Source organism: Nyctereutes procyonoides, unplaced genomic scaffold (genome assembly GCF_905146905.1).
Source record: "Nyctereutes procyonoides isolate TBG_1078 unplaced genomic scaffold, NYPRO_anot_genome, whole genome shotgun sequence".
In the NCBI taxonomy this organism is placed as follows: Eukaryota; Metazoa; Chordata; class Mammalia; order Carnivora; family Canidae; genus Nyctereutes; species Nyctereutes procyonoides.
Genome location: NW_026575029.1, coordinates 5,374,496 through 5,380,741, shown reverse-complemented (window position 1 = coordinate 5,380,741; position 6,246 = coordinate 5,374,496).

Sequence of the window (6,246 nt, the reverse complement as noted above, 5' to 3'; positions counted from 1 at the left end):
CAGGGACAATGATCCCATAAGCTGATGCTTTCATCATCTGTCACAAATTAGGAGTTGCTCAGGGGAGCATCGTGATTTTACAATTGACTATTTAAATAATGCATAAATATAACTGTTCTCAAGGTCTGAGTTTAATATCTCCACAAAATTCTTTAATTGTTTAATCATTTAGGGCTGTGTTTTGTCATTTCTCCTCTAGTATATCTAAATCCATCCTCTATCGATGCCACAGAAGATGCCATCAAACTTTCCCTCTAGACCTGTGGCCAATATGGCAGCCAACCATGTGGTTGTATAAATTAAAATGAAAATGAACTGATGTAAATGAAGAATTTAGTTTCTGGGTCACACTAGCCACAAGTGCTCAGTAACCACAAACGGCTAGCGGCTACGTAATTGGATAAGGTCCATATGGACATTTCTATCATTGCAGAAAGTCCTATTGGACAGTTCTGCTGACTTTTGCTAGGAAACAAAGTCTCAGATTGTCCCAAGTCTTATCAAAAGCCAGTTTAGAAGAAGCAGTATTTATAGGAGATTGGTGGAGGAGTGCCCATTCCTATGGTTTCTTGAGTGTTCACCTTGAATCAGGCAAGACCATCAAGAGAGTTTTGGGATCACAGCAGCCTGGCTCTCTACAGAACTGCTTTCAATGAGCCAAAATTTCGGATTTTGTCCAAGAACTCATTAAGGAATAACCTCGTGAATATTGCTGTGCCAGAAAATAAAGAATTGCTGAAGTATAATGGGGACCTGTCAAAAGAACATAGGTGCCAGTTTGGGGGGATGTTTCCTGGCCAAATCTGAGAGTAATTGAGCAGCACAATAAATAATGATAAAATGGATTGCAGAATAAATCCAGCATGGAAATGAGTCCATGCTGATGTAAGTTAATGTGTGGCGGAGAATACTGGACTGTAGAATGCCAACACATAAATGCAGAGGCGGGAGAGAATTAGAACATCACCAGCGGGCCCTCTCTCCACAGTCAGAGTTCTTTCAAGCAAGAATCAGCAATAGAATCTATGGGTAAAAGCTGGATGTGGAACAAAACCCTTACACAATATCAAAGTATCTCCTTATAAAATATTTGTTAATTATAAAGGTAAAAAGTCATAACTTCACGGTGGAGATACCTGGAAGACACTACCTTTGCCCAGCGTTCAAAGTTGACGTCACCAGGCATGGGAAGAGGAGCTATCACGTGCCTCTTGATGGGACACATTTGGGGACACAGTATTACTTCTGAGATATTGCTGCCAAAAATGGGTGACCTGAAGCTAATCGTGAGGAAACACTGGACAATCCCAAAATGAGTGACATTGTACCAATATCTAGCCCACACTGTAAAAAAAAAAAAAGTCAAGGTCTCGCAAGACAGACAAAACAAAACAAAACAAAAAGACTATGGATGTGTTCCAGATTAAAGAGCAAAGAGACATGATAACAAAGTGCAAGTATAATTCTAGACTGGATCCTGGAAGAGAAGAAAAAGGTTGCTTTGTTTTGGTTTTGGTTTGTTTTTTGCTATAAAGGACATTTGAGAAAAATGATAATATCTGAAAGAGAAATTGGTCCGCATGTAGAACTATATAAGAAAGAGAGAATTTTAATTTTAGCAAGATGAAGCGTATTTCCCCTGAAATTTTTGTATAAATGGTTCAAACCAATTACATTCATTGATGATGCTTTCATGGATGATGTTGGAGAAGAACTGGGTCAGGCTAGAAAAACTTGCTAGAGAGTCACAAATATGGCAACAGATGTCACTGTAGTAGAACGGCTGGTCTGAAATCTTTACCCCTTAGTGTTGTTTAGAGCAGAAAAAGACTGCTGACTTGAACGGATCTATCTGTAAAGGCGAGAGGCTAAGCGGAGAACTGTGGGCCAACCATTAGTATCGACCAATGATAACTGAATCAGCAGATGTATTTACTAGCCCCAGGCTAGCCTGCCCAGGAAGCTGCCTTCCAGGGCCAGGATGGGTGGGTGATCCAAGGGCTGCCTAAAGGCCCCTGGTTTCCTATTCCCAGAATGCAATTCCCCCAACTGCCTGTCACTAAATGCAAGTGTCCCCCACTGTCGACCTATCTCATAAAACCCTGGGTTGGTTGTTTTTTTTTTTTTTTTCCCTTCAGAAGATTTACACTGTAAGTGTAAAAGCACTTCCATGCAACATTCAACACATGTAAACCAAGCTTTGTTCAGAAGCAGAGAAATTAGCACCGTGAGCAGAGACTGTGTACAGTCACCTACAGGGCCACCTGTGTGTGAATCTTCTGGTTTTCTCACTACACTAAGTCCTGTGCAGGCGCGCCCTGCAGCAGCTTTACCATGACAATGATGTTGACCTTTGCACAGGTTCCCTGCTGACACATACAGGCACTTGGTGCAAATTAGAAGGCCACCCTTCCTTTAGGCAGAGTAAGCCAGAAAGGGTTTTCCTTCTTCCCACTGAGGCAGACTCCAGCCTGGGCATGCAACTTGGCAATCAGTGTGTCACGGGGATGTTAGTCTACACTTGAGGCTCCTGTGCAAGGCACAAACACACATGATGGCCTCACTCTGCTGGGATCACAAACGTGTGACCCAGGGACTGGTCCCGTGACTAGGTTTATTTGGCCCATTTTACAAATATTTTTAAATTACCAATGTTTAAAATTCAGGGGAGCCTACATAAAAATACAGACTCCTGGTCTTTCTTTAAAGCTAATATTCAGGGGATCCCTGGATGGCTCAGAGGTTTGGCGCCTGCCTTCAGCCCAGGGCGTGATCCTGGAGTTCAGGGATCGAGTCCCACGTCAGGCTCCCTGCATGGAGCCTGCTTCTCCCTCTGCCTGTGTCTCTGCCTCTCTCTCTGTATCTCTCATGAATAAATAAATAAAATTTTAAGAAAAAATAAATAAAACTAATATTCCACTTTCCTTCTCCCATGGCAACAGGAGGGAGTCACACGGTGCTGCTGACTTTGCGCCCTGCAGACCTCTGCACTCCCCATCACCCCAATATCCTGGACTCGGGGGCTGAGGAGAGGCTGGCCCTTCCTTCATGCTCTGTGCTGTTTTTCCTAAACTCAGCCTGCTGTACTCACTTTCGTGACTGCCTAGTGCCCGTAGGCATTTAAGCATTCGGTCCCTTTTACGGTTTGACTCTCCTTTGGTCACACCGTGACACAGAGCAGGAAATTCCCACAGAACAGCCCGTTGGCCTTAAGCGGAAAGGCAAGAGCAGCTCGGAGTCCTGCCAAAGCTCGCTGCCCACCACCATTTCTTGGTAGGCCCAGCTCGTGATGCTGCTTATCTGTGCTTCTATTTGTTGGCAATCTTATGGTTTTCATATCTTTAGGGTTGCAGTGGTTTGAGGGAAAGATAATGGGCTTATGCTGTGTGTAGACTTGTGGGAGGGTGAGGCTCCTGGGAAGGCATTGTTCTTGGGTGGGATTTCGGGGAAGGTGAAGGAACACACAGGAGCTGGATGGATATTGCAGATGGAGGGGATGGTCAAGCCAGGGCAAACTGAGCACAGGGGCAGGAGGAAGGAGTGGCCCCAGTACTCCGTAAGACTTTTCTGGCTTTGTCTTTCTCCTCCTTTTCTATAGAGGCTGATGCTATTTGTGATGTGCATCTTTTATAAGCTATCAGTCAGAAGCGCTTGCTGAAAGAAAGGCCATCTGTCCTGGCGGCTGACTGCCAAGTCAGGGGATCTCTTGAGGAATATAAAACCCCAAAAATGAACTTACTGCAGAGAAGGAAGATCTGACTTTGACCTTGTCGGACCTCTGACACCCCTTGGCCTTCGGTGGACTTCTAGAAGCCAGGGAGGGCAGGGCTCCTGCACCGTACTCTGTCGCTCCCCCTAGAGCACAGCTGCCTCATGCGTCTGTGAAGGTCCTCTGGTGTGTGCTCATGCGTCTCTTTGGAATCAAAGAAGCCACCTGCTTGTCAGCACCGTGCAGCGAGCGCCCAGTGAAGCGCCACCATCGGTGCTCAGAGGCACCCAAATGCCACCACTGTGCGATGTCCAAAGATGCATTGGTCTGGGCAAGGGAGAGGCAACAACCTGGGACAAACTGATCCACCAGGCATGAGAACGATAATGGTTCCTCCCCCCCAGGAGGAGATGGACTGGGGCGGCCCCCCCCAGAGCCCTCCACAAAGCCCGGTCATGGACCTAGAAGCCGGGATGCGCAGGTAAGGGGGGAGAAGGGGCAGTGAGTGCAGGGGGGGGGGGGTGGTAAAGGCTGAGCTTTCCTCCCTCCTGTCTGACAGCAGGCACGAGAGCCTATTGGGTGGCTGAAGGGAACGAGCAGCAGAGAGCCACTGATGGTGAGAGAGAGGGAGAGGGCTCACCGCAGAGGCCTGGAAGAGAGCACCGGCTGCCTGGGACTGGCCAGGGCAGCAATGTGAGCGAGACTGCAACCGGCCTGCTGGCTGCGCGGTGCACGAGGAGCTGTTGGAAGCAAGAGTTTTCCTCCAGATCGAAGAGAGGCATTTGATCAGAGGCATCAACGTGAGTTTTCATGGGGGAAGGAGTTGTGATCGAGGGCGCCACAGGGGATAGGAGGGGGCCCGGAAGTGGCAACTCTGGGGTGTCACGATAGCACGTGGACTCGGTGTCTGTAGAACAGAAGAGCCGAGAAAGGGAATGGGGAACCCCAGCGCAGAGGTGGGCAATGCCATTCTCACTCTTGGGGTCTTCCTTGGGCTGTCTACGGCAGGGCCACAGCTTTTCAGCCAAGGAGTGTTCACCAGAATGTTTTACACAAGCGCCAACAGATTGCCTCTTCCTGATAGAGATTAGAAATCCTTGCAGCTCCCAAATTCTGTCGAGTTAATTAGTGAAGATCAAAAAACTGTGGTACCCCAAAGAAGAAGGCATCCTGGGTGGCTCAGTGGTTAAGCATCTGCCTTCAGCACAGGTGATGATCTCAGGGTCCTGGGATCGAGCCCCACGTGCCCCACGCTGGGCTCTCTGCTCAGTGGGGAGCCTGCTTCTCCCTCTGCCCAATGCTGTGCCTATTTGTATGCGCGTTCTCTCTCTCTAATACATAAAATATTTTTTAAAAAATGTAATTAAAAAAAAGTCATCCAGATGCCCAACAGGTACAGGAAAGGGTGCTCAGCAGCACCCATTGTCAGGGAAATGCAAGTTAAAGCCACAGTGAGCTATCACTTCACCCCTGTGAGCATGGCTATTATCAAGGAGACAAGAGGTAAGAGTTATCAAGGGTGAGGGAAAGGGAATGGAGCCCCTGTGGGAAACGGTATAAAGTTTCCTCAAAAATTAAAAATTACAATGGCCATAAGATCCAGCAATCCCCCTCCTGGGTAAATATCCAAAGAAAATTAAAATAGGATACCTGCCCTCCCATGTCTATTGCAGCCTTATTCACAATAGCTAGGAGGTGGAAACAATATAAATGTCAACGGGTGAGTGGATAGAGATGTATATATATGCACACACACATATGTATATGAGTATTATTCAGCCACGGGAAAGAGGGAGATCCTGCCATTTGTGACAACATGGATGGATTTTTGAGAACAATATGCTTGGGGACATAAGCCAGATGGAGGGAGCCCTGTGTCAGGCTCCCTGCACAGAGGGGAGACTGCTTCTCCCTCTCCCTCTGCTCCTTCCCCTACTCATGCTCCTCTCTCTCTGTCAAATAAATAAAATCATAAAAAGAGAAATATATTTTTATACAAGTATATGTTATTTACTTATTTTTTAAAGATTTTATTTATTTATTCATGAGAGACACAGGCAGAGGGAGAAGCAGGCTCCCTGGGGGGAGTTCCATGTGGGACTCGATCCCAGGACCCCAGGATCACACTCTGAGCCGAAGGCAGAGGCTCAACCACTGAGCCACCAGGTGCCCCGAGAAATGATAATTGTACACCATGATGGAGGCATTAGGTAACACTATAGTGGTACTCATTCCAATATATAAATTAAAAACCTATGCAATGGTATATGTCAATTATATCTCAATAAATTTAAAGCTCTAATAGTTTATTAAAAAGAAAAAAAAAAAGAGGAGAGTACTCACCAGGGAGAGCAATAAAGAGATTGCTGGGGAAGCTGGCACGTCCCAGCGGCCTCAGGAAGAGGGGCGGGAGTCTGGGGGCGGCCAGAAGCTAACACAGGTTCAACCGCTTACCTTGCAGCCAGACCAGGGCCCCAGCGCCTATGTGGAGATGCCCGACAGGTCTTTCCTGACACTGTCACTCAGCATTTCTTTCA